Below are 22,083 nucleotides of genomic sequence, written 5' to 3' on the forward strand. Positions count from 1 at the left end.
TTGGGGAGGGAGAGGAAGGGTCACTAAGATTAAGAGGTAGAATAATAAAAGGCGATGACAGTAAGAAAGAGAATGAAAGGGACAGAATTCTTTGATTTTTCAACCGTCCATAATCCCTTTTGGTCAAATCATTTAGTCACTGGATCACTGATCATCTTTGTTCTACATTCTAAATCTCCAAACTGGTAAAGTTAGAATACACACAGAGACAAGCACACAACAAATTAACTGCTGGTTGACATGGAGCTATAATCTTCCTTCTTAAATTTCACAACGGTGGATCTTAGAGCAGAACATGCATGCGATTATATTTCCATTAGAATCAGTCTGAGCACAGACGAGTCAAAGTACACTTTTTTTTTCTTTCAAGCAATTAGTCATCAAAGTGAAGCCGCATGTGTCACCAAACAACGAAAGGGCTTCTGGGAAGGCTTGATCGCCTGATTCATGAACCATGAGGAGCTCTTTTTGGGTTTAACTAGGAGCTTGAATCTGAGCTGTTTGACTTAATTAAATGGTGTCATGCTAAGCTGAGTTATAGGATTAACTGGGTTAATGTGCTTTTACTGTAGTCTCTTATTGGCCCGCAGTCCTTGATGTTTAAAAAGGGACAAAATGTCAAAATGGAGGGACTATGGGATGAGAACCATAAGGAATTTGACTATTCTGGTTCCAATTCTGATTTCTATGTGATCCTATTACTATTTTTGGGGATGAACTACTAGGCTACTTCAATCCTTTTCATTTTTGGGATAATATACACTACTATTCAAAAGGCATTCATTGGGATTTAAATTGTTTAAGAAATAAGTCTCTGCATTTATTTGATTTAAAATAAAATACAGTAAAAAAAAAGTAATATTGTGAAATATTATTACAATTTAAAAAAAATCTATTTTAATATGTGAAAATATAATTTATTCCTGTGATTGCAAAGCTTAATTTTAAGTCTTTAATGTCACATGATCTTTCAGAAACATTTATTATTATTATTATTATTGTCAGTGCTGAAAACAGTCGTTCTGCTTAATATTTTTGTGGAAACCGTGATACTTTTCCCAGGATTCTTTGATAAATAGAAAGATCAAAAGAACAGCATTTATTTGAAATATAAATCTTTTGTAACATTATAAATATAATTTCATTATTTACTGTCAATTTTGATGTATATGTGTTTTGATGTATATACATTTGATGAATTTAATACATTCTTTCTGAAAAAACCAAACATTAATTTGTTTAAAATGAAAAAAACTTTTAGAATGGTAGTGTATTTCATTTATTTTTACTTAAACATTTGAATAAATTATTTATCATAAATATTTTATATTTAATTAAAATATCATTTATTACAACAAAACTCAAAACTTAAGAAGACTTAAGATGACTTAAAGGGATAGTGTACCCAACAAAGGGGGAAAAAAAGATATTCTTTTGTGTTTCACAGAAGAAATAAAGTCATGGTAGAATTAAAATTTTTGGTTAAACTATCAATTTCAAGGCTTACATCTGTAAAATTAGTAATTGGCAAATGGCAAAGTGTATTTAAAGATATACATCTAATTTTTTTTGTAATAAATGGCACTTTAATTAAAAAGAGAAATATCCTTAAGTAAAAAGTAGCTGTTTGAGTTGTCCTGACAAAATGAGTTGTGAAGAAACACTGACTAATTTAGTTATTGTGCGGCTCTTTAGAACGATTCAAACTAACTCATTTGATTTATTAAAAATAACTGAATCATAAGAGTCATTTGTTTTGTGAATCAGACTACACTGAACACGTCAATGAAAGAGTGCAGATGTTCATGAACTGCTAACCATCATGAAGATCATTTGACACGCACCCACACATACATGCACGTCTTGGCAGACTCTTGGTAGAGTTTTTGCGTGTGGAAACTTTGAAGGCTGCTCCAGACAGAGCATATATGGTTAAACCAAGGGCTTTTGCAACCATCGCGTTTGTAATCACTTAGCATGGAGCCGTCTGTGATTATTGATGACACACACTAATTGGGATCATAGATCATCTCCCAGACACTGACATGCCCACTAAAGTCAAACGCTAGGCAGCCAAAGGTCATGTGTTAATGCCAAGTGTCATATGTCATGTGTCAAGTTAAAGTGAGCCAAGCCCAAAGGCATGTCTAATATCTGCTGTGTACGTGCAGATGCAGGGATAATTTATCATATATGCACATGAACTATCATGCTGTCATTGAACAGACATGCTTGCATTCAAAATAACTGAACTGAGTCTCTCTCGGACCTGCAATCTTCTTTTTTACATGAGCATTACCCTCTTGGTTGGAAAATGGTTTGTCTGCAGCATTTGGGATGGTAAAGTTCATAGCCGCTGGCAAATGTGTCTGGCATGTGATACTATCGAGACTGAGAGGCTGAGTGGAAAAGACAGCCCTAGATAACAAACTTTAGGCTTTAATGAGGAAAAACTTGTGGTCTGAATATTGTGCATTTATTGGTTGCAATGATTTTTCTTTAAAAGAACGTAAAGGTCGCTGACTAACATGGAGCCAACAGGATCTTTTGTTATTTATGACAATGAATTGAATGTGGTGAGTCACTGTGTGTGAGAATTTGAAAAGATTCATTTATCTCAGAATACTTGATCAGAAAGGCTGTGACTCAGTCAGCATAAAGGCACGATGACTCTGTATGACGAAAATATGCGGTCTATATCTAAATATATGTAATGAGCATTTTTATGATGAAATAACCCGTTGAATATTAATACTGTGTATTAAAATACCAGACAGAGGTGTATTTAATGGTGTTCTTTTCTTTGACGAACAATTATTTCTCAACTTGAATCAAGACAATTTTCTTTCAATAATTATTTATTCAAAATTTTTAAATATTAATTAAAAAATGTCTCCGGATTTTATAGACTTCAATTCCAATGTTTAAACCGTGGGCATGTGCTTTCTTTTAAAAAATATTTTGTGCTGGGATATCTCTTATTTTCACCAAAACTGCATTTATTTGATAAAAATATTTAATATTAATAATATATATTTAATATTAATATGATAATAATATTTTCAACATAATTGTTTTCTATTTTAATATATTTTAAATGTGTTTTATTCATGTGATGGCAAAGCTGAATTTTCAGCATCATTACTCCAGTCCTCAGTCACATGATCCTTCAAAAATCATTCTATTATGCTGATTTGCTGCTCAAGAACATTCATTATTATTATCAATGTTAAACATTAAAATTCAAAAAAATCAAAAATGATTTTTTTTAAATTTCTTTTAATGAATAGAAAGTTCAAAAGAACAGTTTTATAAACAAAATTTGTAACATTACATTTTTTTAATTAATTTAATAATTGAATGCGTCCTTGCCTTTCTTTACAAAAAAACGGACCCCAAACTTTTTAATGATAGTGTATGTGTTTATACAGTATTCTGTACTTCTTAAGATGAATGAATCACAATGCATCTAGTTGATTTGTTTGTATAGCCCTGTTCTAAATGTAAATGTAGATCTTCTGATGTTTTGGGAACAGGTGGTGAAGAGGCTATAGATGAGCTCCTTTAGAACTAGCAGTACTGATCCAGAGTCAGCCTGAAAACTGGATATGTGTGTGGGGGCGCTGTTTGTAACGAGAGTCGGAAAAAAAGATGACACATGGATGCAGTTAGAAAAGATTAAGATGGAGAACAGGAGTCAGCAGGTTTAAGGAAGAAAAAGAGGAATATAAAACGAACGAGGAAATAAAGAAGGTGCAGCTACAGTCCCTATGATGATGAATGAGTCTATAATGAAATATCCCTCTCCCCCTCTCCCTTTTTTCCTTCATCTCACCCTCTTTCTCTTGATTCTTTCTCTCTCACTGGCTGTGTAAAACCGCAGCCTTGGCAGCTAACACCGACCTCCATCACATCACGCCACATGCGATCAGAAGACCTCATCTATACACGCTCGTTTTTTAAAATGTGTATAGATCCGCGGACCCTCCCCCACGGATGACTTTCAATAAGTCATGCGTAAGTGCGACGTGTGTGAACTTTTAGATCATGTTCTTGATATGATAACACAAATGGTGGCAGATGTAACAGATCATGCGTGGTTATGTGTTTGTCAGGCTATGACAGCATTATGGGACATGTACCACTGCTAGCCTCTCAAAACTTTGGCATTGGACTCCGAGAACAAAGAGAAGGAGAGGAAAGCTTTCCAACTGAAGTATGCTTGCACTTTGTAATTGAGACAGCATTGCTGTTTGTGTACCTCTGGAACTTTCCAAATGTCATGTATAGTGTGTATTTGGGTGTGTATGTGTGTGTGAAAGAGGATACAACTGCTGGGCATGCTTGAGATACCTCTGCGTGTTTTGCCAGACAACAGGCAAGATCTCCACAACAGCATTTTCCTTCTGTGTGCTGAACGACACCAGGGGACTTTTTACACCAATTTGCAATCCGTGATGTGTTCATAGTCATGTCACATTTGGAGGCTCTTGTCTAAGGGAATGAGAAAAATTGTAGGTTTGTGCATGTGCGTACGCGTGCGGAGAGCAGTGTAATGCTAACGCCCTCAGAGATTCCTTGGAAGGAAAATTAAAAACACACTTGAAAGAAAATAAGGTGGAAAAGAGCAAGAAAATAAGAGTGAAACAGACAAAAGAGTTGTAAGGTAAGAGCTCTAGGTAATCATACTGTACCCAGACTAGACAGATTTATTATTATTATTTTGTTGTAATTTATTTTATGTATTAGGCTATAATTTAAATGTACAAATTTTTTGAGAGCTCTTAGAAGCATTCTTTTTTAAGAATATAGTAAAATGTATTTTTTTTTCCTGTGATGGCAAAGCAGCCTTTACTCCAGTCTTCAGTGTCACATGATCATTCAGAAACATTTCTTATAATTATTAATGTTGAAAACCAGTTGTGCTGCTTAATATTTTTGTGGTAAACCATGAACTGAATTTTTTTCCCCATGATTCTTTGATGAATAAGTTTAAAAGAACAGCATTTATTTCAAACAGAAATCTGCATGTCTTTAATGTCATATTTGATCAATTTAATGCGTCCTTGGTTGTATTACTTTACTTAACACCAACATTGTGAACAACATTGTATATTTTAAACTTTTTTTTATTATTAAATTTGAATTTGTCATTATATATGACTTTTGAATGTCTGTAAATGGAGACTGATGTTGCTTCCATTTTATGTCTATTTCTCACAGCCACGTTTTAATTTGTGGTGTGCAAGATAGAGCGTTTATGAAGTTACTGCCTGTGAAAAGCATCTCAAATCACTTGAGGTTCTAATTTTGTTAAGTTACCTCAAACCATGCGTTTAGTAGCTTAAATCAGATTACAGAACATTATGGTGTCCAAATCCCAAACATACTCAACTCTAATGTCTCTTTTCTCCTCATTGATAACCATTAATTTAGGCAATGTTCAGCCAAGCTTAAGTCCTGATCGTGTTTCAAGTTAAAGATTCATACTGAAGTGTGAGTGTGTGTGGGCTTGATGACTGTAGTCCTGCAGTATTCAGTAAAGATTAACTTCACAGTTCTGGCCTTCATGCTGACAAAGCTCTGCCAGTAAAGGCATCACTGGGCCATCACTTTCATCTGATCTTCGATCAAGCTTTCGTTGGCTTCCTTCTGCACAGCAATATCCAGATGCTGGTCCAAGCCTGGCACACTCTCATTCCCTCCCCCAGCCTGACAATCTGTCAAAAAAAAAAAAAATCAAGCATCTACCCCCCCAAAACCCTCCCCCCCTCTAATTTGTTTCTTTTCTCTGGCTCTGTCCATTTCCTCTCTTGTTTACCTGAGGGACACACGATCATTTAGGAGTCTTTTCCAAATAAGTAAAAATGCACAGTTGCTCATAATTGATTTGCCAAATACAGCAAAAGACGTACAGAGAAGAGCAGTGGCATGTTTTAGGATAATATCCAGGAGTGGGTATTTGGATATATAGGGGACAACGGAAGTTAAAAATAAGATTTTGGAGAAAAGTGGGAAAAACTTTTAATTTATTTTTTATGAATTTAATTTTTGTTACATAAAAATTTAAATGCCTATAAAAGTACTGTAATTTTATTTTATTTGCCATGAGACTTTGACATGACATTGGGGTGGCATTGGCTCAGTGGTTCATAGGTTGTCTACAAACCGGAAGGTTGGTGGTTCCATCCCTGGTTCCACCTGGCCAAGTGTCGAGGTGTCCATGGGCAAGACACCTAGCCCCGGCTGCTCCCGACGAGTTGGATGTCGCCTTGCATGGCTGACACCGCCGTCGGTGTATGAATGAGGGAATGAATGGGTGAATGTGAGGCAATATGTAAAGCGCTTTGGTGGCCATGGGTCTGTTGAAAGCGCTATATAAATGCAGTCCATTTGCCAATTATTTTTTATTACATTTTTTTGTATTTTATTTTTGTTGAATGAAAACAATTACTGCATCATATAAATCAGGAAGGTCTCTGTTAGAATTAGAACCAGATATGCAGAACATGCACAAAACACAAACAAATATTCCTAAATAAAACAATAACATGTTTGTTGTTTCTTAATGCAGATTCTGTTTCTCTTTACACACACACACACACACACACACACACACACACACACACACACACACACACACACACACACACACACACACACACACACACACACACACACACACACACACACACACACACCCCTAGTGCTGTAACAATAAGTCATTTTACTATTACTTTTTTATTATAAAATAATATATGAAATTATTATATATCAAATTTACCATGAAAAGATTTAGTGCGTCCTATAAATCAGAAAGATCTCCATAATTAGAACCAGATTTGCTAAACATGCACCTCACACAAACAAAATGACTGTTGTAAACCTCTGCCCTGTAACGATTTCCTAATGCGTTTTTGCTCTTCACACACATACACACACAGCAGCATCTAGTGCTTGAGTGCAAACCACACGTCAGGAATATTAAAAGAGCTTCAGTTGATGGAAGAATGCTGTGGGTGCAGTTTTCATCTGCTGTGTGAGTGAATGTGTGTGTTGTTCGTGGCCTCGTCTGGCCCGCCGGTATTGTTTCGCAGATCTTGCTAAGCACTCCTTCACTCATTAAGCTGGTGAAAGCTGTGCCGAGTGTGATAAGACTGCTAGTGATTGTTATTAATGTAACATATTCCTGTAGCCTTTCACTGGGACTGACTGACTGTTTAGATGTAATTAGGCAGACAGGATCAGTACATGAGCAGAGACCATGAGTTTTAGTGCTTAAATATGGCTGAGGTTCGGACTGTGTGCTTTGTTTGTTCATATTGCATGTGTTTAACTCCAGAGTTCAGAGTACTTCCCTCCAAGTTGTGTTGCTGGTATTCGTTCTGGTTTACAACCGTTGCATTTTAAAATTACACAGACCAACTTTTTAGCTTCCCTCGGGCTTTACACCTCCTTTCCAGCCACGCGATCGGCCCCAAATGCTTTTAATGCTTGTGTACACAAGACTAGAAGAAAATAGTGTGTTTGTGTGTGTATATATATATATATATATATATATATATATAAAGCTATATACAAAACTAATATATATATATATATATATATATATATATATTAGTTTTGTATATAGCTTTATATTTATTTATTATTAAAAATAGATATTCTAGATCTTTAACGGTCAAGGGTATAGAATATAGATATTTTGTATTGAGATTGTATTGTGGATATATTTATTTATTTATTACCTAAATATATAATATCTAAATGCACTGTTTATATTCTTACACCTTTTTATGCCCTTTTATGATTTAACCCTTCACAATGTTGTGGATTATGCATTTCTACAATTTAACAGTTGTTTTAAACTGTTCCTAAGGCTCACAATAGATATTATTTGTTTTAATGTTCAGCTCTATAGAAAAATGTGACTTTGTAAAAAAGGTTTTGCTTCCCCCAAGTAAGCAAAAGAAAGACAAAGACTCATGTTGACTCCTGTCAATGCAAGTATAAGAGAGCAAACTTGGTCTTTTCTCTTTTTTCTCCCTTTCTCGTTTTTTCATCTATTCCTCATTTTAAACTCTGACACCTTGCTAGAAACGTATCCATTATTCTGCCTTATGGTTCGGTCCAATAAATTTAAGCAAATAAAACTGGCTTCTCTTTGAAGATGGACAATAACCTCAAAATTTAAGGAGCCTTTTTACTTTATTGTGTTTGACATTGGGTTATATTTCAAGAAGGAAAGTGGAGAATGTTCATTTAAAAATATCTAAGACTGTTTACGGTATTTCTCTAAGACCAATCTAATATCTATGACCATAGATTTAACATTTCAAGGTTTCATGCACCCATAACCAGTTTCTCCTTGCGTCTGGGTCTAGTTTCAACCACATGCTGTGTTTTAAGGAAGCTATCTTGATCCAATGACATCAGCACAAGGCAAGCCAGACATTTAACCATTAACACCCTAACCATCCCTTTCTAATGTCCCATCCCCCAGACACACTCATTCCCACAAAGCCCTAAATCTGACTCTCAATAAAATGGTTGGCACAACATCCTCCCAGACGCTAGCAAGAGGAGAAGTGTGATAGATCCCTTCCATTGAACGGTCATGCTTCAGTAGATGAGCTGGATGGCTGATCTGTCTCATTCTCGGCATTTGGCTTCTAGCCGGCATGTTATATGTTGAACATTTTCTCACATAAACACATTTAGCCCCATAGTGCTTTTTCATCATTGCTTGACTAAACCATTTGCAAACAATTATGTTCCACCTGAAGACCATTGTCAACTCCACACACACACACACACACACACACACACACACACACACACACACACACACACACACACACACACACACACACACACACACACACACACACACACACACACACACACACACACACACTCACTCACTCACTCACTCAATCACACACTTGCAATTCCCTGGGGCTTGAGTAGGGGTTGTTTCTCTAATAATGAAAGAGAATCTGCCATGGCCACGAAGACTTTTCAAGCCTAATCATTTCTTCATTTGATCAATCTTACTGAGACATACACACACAAACAACACTTTGTACCACCTAACCCAAATCTGTCATATATTCTCATTGAACTCTGATGAACAGAATTTGAACTGAACTCTAATTACCCAGAGTATTAAAGGAATAGCTCACCCATAAATAAAAATTCTGTCAAAAACTGAAATTCAGTTAATTCCTTAGAACTTAATTCCTTTTTGTACAATGAGTTCAGAGAAGTAGCATCGTCTGGTTCATGAAAGAATCTCAAGTCTGATCGGTTGATCTCATTTACAAAACTGTTGTAAATGATTCATTCACAAATTGAACTGATTCAATTCTTGCGTTAAGCTCAATTATCTGTTTATTTGTCAACTCTGAAGGAGAAGATTATCAGACTTGGAAAATAATGCATGAGTTGTATGAACCACTAGTAATATGCTTTTATGGTGACTTTATGTTTGAATTTGAGTCCCCATTTATTGTGATTAGTTCATTATTTAATTTCCAGGAGTGATCGGTCTTGCTATATCTATAGTCTTTGGTTCTAATGCTATAGCGACAAGAACTTTATAGCGGTTGACCTGAACAATTGCAATTATTTCTCATTTACTAGATTACAATCAAATGGCCCAATCAAATGAGGGAGCGTAAATTCGTTTTTGTTTTTAGATGAACTGTCCCTTCAAGCATTATGCGCTATCCCAATGTCCAATCATTGAAAATACCAGTATAACCAACACCATGCTCTACATACAGGACATGAGATTTAAACATTTCCTCATCATGACCATGTCTGTCGTTAATGGGCTGTTGTCATTTATCATCTCAGTAATATAATTTCTGATTAAGAGGCAGCCGACTTAGTCATGCAATGAATTGCCTATTTAAACCAATCTAAGACCCTTGCAATGGCCTAAAAAGCGTAGTGGAGAAAGCTGGTAGCAGATGAGCAAAGAGAGGTTGAGACCCACACTGAGTCATCTCTTCAGTATTAATGTCAACTCAAGGCAATTAGAGACAGCAAAACTCACTTAGAAAATGTAAAGGACATAGAAATGAATCATAGTGATTGTTCCCTCCATTAAGCAGGTGTCAGGCTTTGATACAACTGATTTCAATTTAGTCTTTTTTATGTATATGACTATTATGCTGAATTTAGTTTTTTGCTAGTGTGAAATTTTGTTTCAAAGCTGAAGTGTGTGTTTTCTGTGCCAGTTACGTGACTAAATGAATTTGCAAAAACAATTGGTCTCATTCACTAAGTGGCAAGCGCAGAAATGTGTGCGTGAAATCTGTGTACAAATGTTTTCTCAAACAAAGAATTTGATTGGTGAACTTGATTCACCAATAAGTTTTGTACTAAAATGCCTTCTAAATTCAGGGGGAAGAAATGTAGGAACAACTGAAACCACACATACACAAAAATCACATATTCATATAATCAAACTAAGATGAAGGTGTTTGGTTCACCTTAATGAAAAAAAAGTGTTATTTTTGAAGGTTTGTCTGTATAGATGTGTATGAAAGTCGGTATTCTGGGTCTGTTTAAAAGGTGCTTATTGTGTTTGAACTGGTTTTGAGGATGACATGCTTGGCATTGCTCATATTTACAGAGCTTCGTATGCTTGCTGAGAGTAAAGCCCTCAAAAAGCTCTTATATGAAGATGGTTTGGGAATGTTTTATGCAAATGGTTAGTCTCGGGCACACGGTCGCACATCTAGAATTCTCCAAATTCATTAACATTTATGAGAGGTTAAGAACTAATTCAGATGTGTATGAAAATGTAATGAATTAGGAATTATGCTAAGTTCTACTGTTCATACAATCAACATATAGACATCAATACCCAGTGATTGACAGATAACCAGTTAGCTCCGCTCCCAAACTCACACCAGTTGTGCCTTGTCTGACTGGTTGGGAAACACAAACAGAACTTTTTTTTTTTGCATCTAAGAATATTTATGGGACATTTATTAAAGACACTATTATCTTGATGGAGACAAAAGTTAATTATTTTTAAATTAGGAACAGATTGATCCAAGAATTTTGCCAAAACTTTTTAACTACTCGTGTGTGTGTGTGTGTGTGTGTGTGTGTGTGTGGGTTTTGTTCGAATTGAAGAGTTGTTTTTTATTTGTGTGCAAGCGTGTGTGTTTGTGGCCGACACAGGATCTCTAAAGTTTACGAAGGTCACCAACTTTGGTGTGTCAAATTCCTCAACTGGCCTCTAAAACAGAGTCGTCTGTGGTGGAGACTCCTGTGAGTGTGACCTGTCTTGTCCTGAACTCCCTTTGTTCTTATCTCAACAACATCTCTTAGATGGCATGTTCGTCTACTTTCAGACAAAAAGATGACTCTTTTGAGGGAAGAATAAAAGTGGGCAATGAAAACTTGAGATGCTACTTTAGAAATAAGACGGATTTGCACACACAGGCTGTAAAATAGACCAGATGGTTGAGTTCATACATTGTTCGCACTCCCACACACAGAATCCTGTGAGGAAGGAAAAACTGCTTACTAGCGTCATTTCAAATCTGTGAGCCTTACATATTTATTTTATTTCATTGTCTCTGCACTATAGGCCACTTAAGAGGTCTGTTATCATGTTTAGATGCACGTATGGCCTGATTTGCTACATAATTTGCTTCATACTATGCAAAAATAATTAAACAAGACCCCTATTTGGGTAGCTGATAAGAAAATAAAACTCTTCAGGCTGAGATTAAACACTAAATGATAGTAAACAGATCAATAATTAGATCAACCACAGCTGTAACCTCACTACAGAGGAGGTCAATGGAGGCAAAGACTACAACTACGCTAACTGATTTATGCTAGTTTGGTTCTAAGCTAGTTAGTGGAGCTTCATAGCCATAATACAGCCAGCAAAAATTATCTGGTGACGCTTGTTTAGCAAAGGAAGTCTTGTTGGTTTTGCCAGTAAAGCCCCCTTTTAGAATCTAAAACAACATACCTGCTGACTGGCTAAACTGGTCTTTTTAGCAGCATATATGTCTTCTACTGCACACTAATGCTGTGTTGTATTGTTATATATTAGCAAAGCATACCTGTATGACAAGACCTTTAATACCAAAAGTGCTAATTATCAGGCATGTGTCAACACCGAATGCTCACATGCTAGCTGCTGCACTACTGACTTCTGGCCTGAAAATGATAATTCATGATAAGCATGATGAAAACAGACACAGTGCCCTCTTCTCTAGCCTGACTCTGTTTCATTGATTTTATGGCTTCATATTGAGGGCTTGATAGCTAGCGTGTAACAGATGAACAAATGGATAATTATGTCATATCCTCTTACTTGTTACGCCCGCACAGTGACGAATCGCCGGAAGGGGTGACAGATGCAGCGTTTGGCGGATTGGTCTCTCGGCACCAGCCGTGAATGATAAAGTAGAGCGATTACATATTCCAGCCACAAGCTAAATTGTTTTAACATTTTAATCAGTAATTAACATCAAGCCAAGAGCCGTTGGGATGCAGATAAACTGGATTGAATTTTTCATTATGGTACATGGCTCTCATTTGGTTTGTTATTTTATTTCAGAAGGTACAAGCTCAGTCACATTAACAGTTAACATATTTATGACACTGTAAGCTTTGCAGCATTTCTTACAATGTTCCATTAAAGTCGCCTATTAGATTTCTGTGTTTTAAATGTCTAATTTTTGTTTAGTGAAAGTGTGCTATTTATGTCCTTTCTACACCCACATGCTGAGGGGTTTAAGAAACAGCTCTGATTTGGCACTGTAGAATTACAGCCTACCCTCTCTCAGGCGTCCATGGTAGGAACTGTGAGTTATTTCAGATTTCAACGACTTTCACCCAGCAATTAACCGGGATAGAAAATAACTCAGAAAAGGCAGGTGTGCCACGTCAGAGTCTATATGTTTGTGCGTGTGCGTTATATATATTGGGGTTTTAACAAAATTCTCGTAAAATATCTAGTAATTTGAATTTTTTTATTACAAGATTAGGGTCAGCTCAAGTCATGTTGTGCAACTCTCTGAAAACAATGATATTTGTAAAAAAACAAATAAAAAAAATTGCCTGGAAAAATATATCTAAAAATTGTTTTGTAAGTACTGATTAAGTTGTTTAAACTAACATGTACCTGTATTTTGTAAATAAACTGTAGTTATTACTTTGTACTTGATGGTTACACCACGTGACTTTTTTAGAGTAATTAAAGGGATACTGCACTTCTGGGAAAATGGACTTTCAATAAAACTCAGCTGCCTACGGAGTGGAAAGGGGAAACATTTGAAATAGGTGCTACCTGACTAGAGAAAACAAAGAAAAAAAGGCTGTTGTCTTCCCTTTTGCCAAATAAGTAGGAAAACTTCAACACCCATAATGCACTAGGCATGTTGCCATCCAAGGCCACTCCCACCAATCTGCTAAGGATACGCTTGACCAGGGTCAAATGGTGCCTTGCTTTAGTAGAAAATACTTCTTAGCAAACTTTGAGTCATAATGGTGTCGACTTGTAATGTTCCCGGGTGCAAGAACTCAAAGAGTAAACGTTTAGTGGGAGTGAGTTACTTTTGGTTTCCAGTGAAGGATCCAGCGCGATGTAGGCAGTGGCTAAAGAATTCAAAGAATCGTAAAAATGAAGAGAACAATACGACAGAAAATATGAAAAACCTCCATGTTTTTATAGTCATTTTAAACTGGATAACAACGAGCCAAACAACGAGTGTTTTAGGTCAAACAGAGGGGAAAACTTAAAAAAACTGTCAGTCTGTCAGTTCCGCCTTCATGAAGCAAAACGGTGTCACATATAGGTAAGAAAGGTGTTGCCATAGTGTTCCATTTTTACCATAATGGTGTTTATTAAGTAGACAAAGTACGAGACAATTTTCAGTGAACCTACCCTTACAATAACTGTTCTGTTAATAACCCTCTGTCGATCTGACTGTCCGTGGGCGGGGATACAAAAATGCGGAAATATAATCTGTAGTTTTCATGAAAGCCCCGGAGCATTTTGCGTCATCCTGTGGACTTTTGCTGATAAATAAACGTGATTTTTAAGCCCACATAACACAGATAACGAGGAATCATTGTTCATTTACATACAGTAGTAGACTACCAGCATTGTATCAAAGTGGTTTGAAAATCTGCGCAATTACACTTTAAATGTGAAAATAGTATAAAACATTTTTAAAACCATATGAAACCAACATGAGTTACATTGCTAAGAACTTAAAACATTCTTTAAATATTAAGTGTTATAACCGTTTTTCTACTTTATTGTTTTTCTGCTCTGGATCTACCAACCACCCCAGAATAATCTCCTTACTTAAAGCTGCAGTCTGTAACTATTGACGCTCTTGTGGTTAATAAACATAACTGCATGTTTCTTACGAAAGAACATTTTAGCCGGAGCTACTTCTCTCTGTTTATGTCTAGGACGAGTCACGCAGGTACAGGGCTACTCCGCAGTGGTACAACCCGAACCAGTCTAAAATAGTCTGAATATAAACACTTATTATAGGTGTATCGTATGATTCAGGATAAGACAAAAACACGGTTCAGAAAAATCTATTCATGATCTACTCGATTATTATATACATTTTGAACACAAAAAAGTTGCAGCTTTGATCACTGGCAGCTTGGTTAGGTAGACTGTGGAGATTTGGAACGGCTCCAGTTGATGCCATTGTGTGGCAGAAAGGCTGCTTTCCATATGTGAATCAGGTCTGGCCTGGCAGTTCCCACAGTGCGTCAGTTTCTTCTTAGTAAGTGAGGAAAATTAGTAAAGAGTCGACAAAGGAGGGTTTAATTCCATGTCAAAGAGGTTTGGGGTGCGTGTATAACTCCACTCCATCCCTGCACTCTGCTCCGTCTCTGGGACGTCCCGTTCAGAGAAGCGTCTGTGTATGAAGCCGAGGGAGCCTGTGAGAAACAAGCGCACAATGAAAAGCATACTAAGAGTGTAGATATTTGTGAAATGGACCAAGACCTGCAGTTTAACACCAAACCTTCTCCATCTCCAGTGTCCCTCACTCACACACACACACACACACACACACACACACACACACGCGCGCACACACACACACACGCGCGCGCACACACACACACACACACACACACACACACACACACACACACGCGCACACACACACACACACACTCACACAAACACTCCATCCCCCATCATTTGCAGTTCAAATAAACACACCAAAATGGTAGGTGTGTGTGCTCCCCTTTCTGCTTGATGCCTGCCTGGGCCATTAATGCCATGTAGGGTGTAACGTTCTTCTTGAGAGAAATGTAAATAAGCAGAGACCACAGGGTGAGATTTAGAGAGATGAGGACTGTTGAAGTGCAAGGAGGATTTATGGAGCTAATATGGAAGAATATAGTCCATCTTTCGTTCTCACTATATTTATCATCTCACTCTTTTCTCATATTTTTGTGTTAACTTTTACTTTCTTGAATATTGTATACACTGCTGTTCAAAAGTGTAGGGTCGTTTAGATTTTTTTTAATTTTTCTCTTTTGCTCACCAAGGCTGCATTTATATGATCGAAAACACAATAAAAACTGTATATTGTGAAATAATATTACAATTTAAAATACATTTTTTCTATTTTGGGTATATTTTGAAATGGAATTTATTCCTTTGATGACAAAGCTGAATTTTCAGCATCATTATTCCAGTCTTCATTATCACATGATCCTTCAGAAATCATAATCATATTGATTTGGTGCTCAATAAACATTTTTGTGTTATTGTCAATGTTAAAGGCAGTTGCGCTGCTTACATTTTTTTAAAACCTTTTGTCCTTTTGTCAGGATACTTTGAATAGAAAGTTCAGAATAACAGAATTTATTTAAAGTATAAATCTTTTGTGCATTGTAAAAGTCTTTACTGTCTTTTTTGATCAATTGAATGCATCCTTGGTGAATAAAAGTGTTAATTTCTTAAGCTTGCTGTCCACAAATATTTGAACAGTAGTGTATAAAATCGTAAGAGAGACAGCGTTCCTCCAAAGAACCTCTTACAATCAATCCCAATAGCCTCTGGCTTTTATTTTTCACAATTTAATGTCAGTTTGAACTTTAATTCACCTTTCAGCTTTCGATTTTACCTCTCACTGCTACGCCTGTCAGTAAGCGAGACACCATTTAATATGCTATTTTCTCTATTCTCTAATCTTTAGCATCTCTAATTTAATTAGTTCATTTTCTGCCATGTCTCATGTACGGAATGTTGTGGATTTCTGCCTTTGTCATATGCCTTTGCCTTTTAAAGCTCTTAATAGATTAACAACCATAATGAATAGTTTAGATAAAGTCTCCTCCTCTTTGTTATGCCATTCCTGTAATGTCCTTTTGTCCTTTCATATTATCTCCTGTTGTTTCCATAGCAGCCTGAGCCTCCCTCTTCCTCTAATAGATTGTTGCCCATTTCTGGGGTGAAATCAAACTATAATGGACACTAGTATTCTTGTTTTTCCACTTCTGGCTTCTGGAAATCTCAAAGGTGCAAAGCTTGTCCAGAGGTATAATATATCTATTTTAAAGGTGAATTGTTGAAAGTGAGTCCTAGCATGGTTTGTCCGTAAGAAGGAAGTGTAGAACATTTTGGACAGAGGGGTCTATACGTCTCTGGTAATACATTTACCAGATGGGTGATGAAAATTGTGTACTATCTTCCTTTAAAGGAACTGGCAATTTGTTTGATGTTTTGTTATTTAATGCTATAATATTCATACATTAGGTGTGGTTTAAATATTGCTAGGCTACAAACATTTTTGGACAATTGTAACTTCTTATAATGAGAACTGTTCTCTGAATTCAATCTAATCTGAGTCTGAGCTTTTTAAATGATTTGTAGAGGTTTAATAGTGACACAAGGTTATCAGTCATAAAGTGGAGCGTAAGTGTGTCTCAACTGTAGTTTCTGTTTTCTGCCAAAATACATCCAAACAAACTTATCATGCACATTTATCTTGCCATTCCTCTCCATCTGTTTCTTTCTCTCTTCCGGACATGTCAGGCCTATCTCAGTCCCAGCTCTGTGTAAATGACTGTTCCCTGGCTGCTGCAGCCTCCCCAAACTAAATATTTAAACAGGGCATACTTGTGTTCCCTTTTTTTAACTTTAAAGTTTAACTTGCTGCTCTGAAACCATCACTAAATGAAAGCTAGAACGCGGTCCTCGGTGATTTCCTCGCATGAAAGTGTATAATTATCAAAATAGTCCTGTTTTGCTCTGTTTTACAAGATAATGTGCATTATATATTTGTAATATACATGAACAGGATATGCACAAAACTAACTATACTGTAAAAATAACTTGCGTAAAGCTGTGGTTGCCAGAAATTCTCTATAAGAAATGGATAATATACTGGATGGCATATTGTTGACTGAATATTTTACAATTTACAATTGTATATTTCATTCAGGGATGTAATGTTAATATACCATTCTTATATACTAAATTTGCTTTTTACCTTATAAAATGGATATTGATAACCACCATAACAATACAGGTGGCACAATACCACATGATGAATTAGAATTCATTGTGCCCTTTCCATAAATCATTGCCAATACTCGTGTAGACAATTCATTGAGGAATTAACTAATTGATTTTATTAAAAATAAAAAAAATAATCAATATGGTACAAGGTTATCCTATTCAACTCAATGTGATAAATGAGTTGGGTCAAAAGTAATCTAAAAGTTGTCAGATTACATTACCTTCAATTTGTAATGTAATGGGTTACATTACTAACTACAATTGTTGTCTTCATGTAATTTAGAATCAGTAAGAAATCTACCCAGCACAGGCAATTTATCTATTCTTATACTTGCTCAAACATGAAGGATTTCAGTAGCTTGCTGGCAACATTATGCCAATTTAGGTGCATTGAGTTCTTAACTTTATAATAGGACCACTGGCAAGACCCTGTGTACTTTTTGAGAAATAACATGCTGTGCTGTGGGATGTAACAACCATCTCTGAGTGGATCTTCTCTAGTATTGAATGAATGGATGTTCAGTGAAATGGGCCCTGGAATGTGATGTAAGACCCTTTGAGAGTCACTGACCCAGCCCCCTCACATTGTTCTGACTGAAAGCACTGGTTTATATTTGTGCGTATGATTGCTATGTGCGAGAGAGAGAGAGAGAGAGAGAGAGAGAGAGAGAGAGAGAGAGAGAGAGAGAGAGAGAGAGAGAGAGATGAATCATCAGTGCTGTCCAAAAGCTTAGTGTATTTTTAGAGACACTTCATTGTTTCATCTTAAAACAAGCCATTAAATGTACAATATAATAGTCCATGTGTGATGTTGTATCGCCACTTGTAACCTGACTTGTACCGTCAAATCAAATGTGCCCTGGGTTGAATCAGAAAAATGCATGTGGATGGCTTAGAAAACTTCCCATCGTGCTCTGCAGCTGCTGTCCTCCCTTTAATCTGATGCATTGATGGATGTGGCACAGCAGTACTTCCATACAGTGAAGAGCCCTTTCAAAGTGGAAGAAGTGGGGCAGAAATAGCCAGCCAATTCACAAGGTCACAGAGCTCAGTGTCCCAGCGCAGCATTGGATAGCTTAATGTTTTACACAGCCTGCTGTCTCTTCTTTCCTCTCTTCACCGTAAAGATTGTAAATAGTTAACGAAACTCCAAATTGAATTTCAAGCGCAGTCTCGGTTCTAACTTTTTATTCTACATATATAACATTTTTGCACATAATTCACCCTGACACATGAGAAGAATGTCCAGGCTTTGGCATAACTGCATGAAAAGCTATATCCAAAGGCATGAATTATATTAAAGACAACTCATACAGCCTAGAGTGAATTTTTATTGGGGGGAAAAAGAGCCATTTGCAAGGAACGCAGAAGAGGTGGTTTGCTTTACCTTGATTCCTTGAAATGGAATGGAATTTGGTTATCTCATCCTGAGGTCTCACCAGAAAAAGAGACGTAAGCATTCCTCTGCAATCAGCTGTTGAGCTGTACAGCTGCCCTAGTGTTGACTTAGAATGATAGCCATCAGCATTTTTGCTAAGAAAGTGGGGTGTGGTGCTTTTGTGAAGTTAATCAACATCCATTTTAGTCTACCTTTGCCATTCTTATTCAGACAAAACCAAATTTACACTGATTCCCAGTAACTAAAACTGAAATAAGTTTAAAGGGATAGTGCACCCTAAAATGAAAATAAAGTCATAATATACTTACCATGGTGTTGTTCTGTCGTATGCCCTTTCGCGCTTGCGCTCTTCCATATTATGGCAGAGAATAGTGACCAGCATCAGACTTTTTAAAAAATACGGAAAAGTATCAGAATGGTCCCATGCGACAAGTGCTGTATGTTCCAAGTGCTCCGGGGGTATACAATCAGGTTTGGTAAAGAAAACAACCTGAAATGTATTATTTAAAGAAAATCCTGATCTTGGCCGTTTGGTCTTCTGTGCACGGCTGCACAGCGTGAGCGTTCGTGAGACTCTATTAGCGCCGCAGTTCGCTCCAACTACGGTAACCCAGAAAAAGCACACAGTTGTGAGAAATCAAGAAAGCACAACATGGATGATATATATATGGACGAGCACGAGCTCGACAATTAATTTTTTTAAATTCTCCTTTTGTGGTCAGAAAAAGAAAGAAGGACATATGGCATTAGAACAACACCTGGGTGAAATTAAGACTTTATTTTCATTTTAGGGTGCACTATTACAATTACTAACTGGAAATAAAAAACTAAAACTGAAATAAAAATAAAATTTAAATAAAACTAAATTGTATACCTTTGAAAAAAATCCACACAAAAAATCAAAAAATTACAATTTTATTTACTAAAATTAACTAATAAAAACTATATAAATAATACTAAAATGAAAGGAGAAATATTTTTGCAGAAATCAAGCATAATTCACTGTTTTATATAATAATAATAATAATAATAATTAATAACAATTTGTTACATTTATATAGTGCTTTCTAAGCACTCAAAGCGCTTTAGAAGGGGGGGGGGGGTCTATATGGTAAAACTGTCATGCTTTTAACTACACTGTGCTTACTTGGATCAAGCCATTCAAATTGTATTTTTCATTTGATGTCAGACATGCAGGCAGAATACTGTGATTTAAAACACACCTATAGAAGCGATTATAAAAGAAGCCCATCAGCCGCATGATTTGGAGAGCAGCGTAGGCTTGTGGCCAGGCATGTCACTGAGCTTGTGGCTGTGGGGAACAGAGTGGCTGTCAGTGCGTGTTACTCTCCAAGCCTAAAGCACTGGGACGGGGGTAATTGATACTACTGTGTGTGTGTAGGGGTTTGGCTCAGGCTGGCATGGTAAATGAGAAGCACAGTCTAATAAGAGATACCCTCTTTTCAGATGGCTGCACATCCACACAGAGAACTTAAGCAAACTGGAAGTTAAACAGCCAGCTGCATTCAAATTGATTTATGGACGTTTTATTAAGTAATGCAACCACTGTTGTTGCCCTGCTTTTTTCTCTCTCTTTGTTGCGAACTGGTGTTGTGAGAGAGAGCTTTTGAAATAAGTATTGATTTACCCAACCAGGCATAGCTCATGCATCATAGCATCATCTATGAACGATCTGTGTTGGTTTTTGGTGGTCTTGGTTGTCTCACCATGAGATTTCAGATTAGGGGAGAACTGGGTGAAATGTGTCAGTGGGTAAATAATATAACCCCTTTAATATGGCAAACTATGCATATATTATAAAAAGAATCTGACATGCTCAAATGTTCTGTTAGATATGTTCAAATGTGGTATTTTTTTAGGGAAAGGATACAATCCAATAAAGTTTCCCCAAAAAGTTTTTAAAAGCATTTATTCAATTGGCTATTTCATGATAATAATAATAATATAACGGGCTGCAAACTGGCCAGGAATGCCTTCCTCCTCTCCTGTTATTTATTTATTTATTTATTTATTGGATATGATTTTCTTCTTCTTCATATGCCCATATATAGAGAAAGAGCCCATCACAGCTGCCTGTGATTAACATATTTTATTTTCTAAAAACTAAAATTAATTTTGTGTGTGGCAGGTCATATGAATGTTGTCAAATTGTTATAATGATTATAATATTATACTGTTATTATAACAAATTGTTAATGTTGAAATTGATTCAGAACATTTAAAATGTTAACTATTTCTGGCTTATTTATGAAAATTAAAATTGTATCCTAAATGTGTACATTATTTACATATAAACGTTCTTTCCCCTCCTTTTTTATTTGTGAAATGCGTGTATTGTCTGGGCTCTTTACAGTTGGAGGGAAAGAGACTGATTTGCATGTAAATGATTCCAACAACAGCAGCTATTCACGGTGCTAATTAAACTAATGTAGGGACGTTGACTTGCTGACATCATGGACGCTCATTACCATTCACAAGCTCGAGTGGGCAGAGCGAACAGCGAGCCAGTGGAGTCCAAGCCACGGTTCACTGAGCTCTCATAGCCTGTTATTAAGGGGAAGCGCAGGCTGTTCATGGCTTTACGCCCCGAATGCTGCTGGAACTATCACGGAGAAGCGCGCTGGATCTGCGGGGACGCTTCGTGCTTTCACGTTACTGTAGATGTTTTATCCAAAGCACCAAAGCTTGAGCCATGTCTTTCCTGGACGATACCTTCGTACGAACTAAGGCTGGTCAGTCTAGTGCTTGATAAAGACGCGCGGATTGAATCGCAGCGAGCGCTTATTTGTGGGGAAGTGAAAGTGCAACAACAGATCGCTTTTCAGGCTGGAAATGTGTAGCGCGTGCTTAGATCGATTCACGACTGGCGACATCGAAGTCTCTCATCTCCGTTCATGGTAAAAGGTAAGTGTAGCCTACGTACGTGGCTAGATCTGATACTTCAATCGGGTCTGCAGTTTAAAATCTGCGTGATGACTTTTCCCTTCGCTCGCTGCGTGATGTGGTCGAGCTATTCCGAGAAAGTTGATACATAAACTACATTGTATACATTTTATAGTTACAACTAAATCAGGCGTTGATACGGTTTCCGTCATATGTTACGGATCGACGC

General features: G+C 36.7%; 1 protein-coding gene across 4 annotated transcripts in view; it reads left to right on the forward strand.

The window, feature by feature from the left end:
• Positions 1-22,083, forward strand: part of prickle2b (prickle homolog 2b) — an 87,299-nt gene that overhangs the window by 47,770 nt on the left and 17,446 nt on the right. Inside the window, exon 1 of one of the 4 annotated variants that reach the window (XM_077203240.1) lies at positions 21,313-21,875. The exons of the other annotated variants lie outside the window; for them this stretch is intronic. The gene's annotated coding sequence lies outside the window, so the exon portion shown is untranslated. Of the gene's footprint in view, positions 1-21,312; positions 21,876-22,083 lie in introns of those variants that run through there. 4 annotated transcript variants of the gene reach the window in all.

The sequence above is a fragment of the Siphateles boraxobius genome, unplaced genomic scaffold (assembly GCF_051911475.1).
Source record: "Siphateles boraxobius isolate OS27281-9 unplaced genomic scaffold, OSU_SipBor_1 5, whole genome shotgun sequence".
NCBI classification, from domain to species: domain Eukaryota; kingdom Metazoa; phylum Chordata; class Actinopteri; order Cypriniformes; family Leuciscidae; genus Siphateles; species Siphateles boraxobius.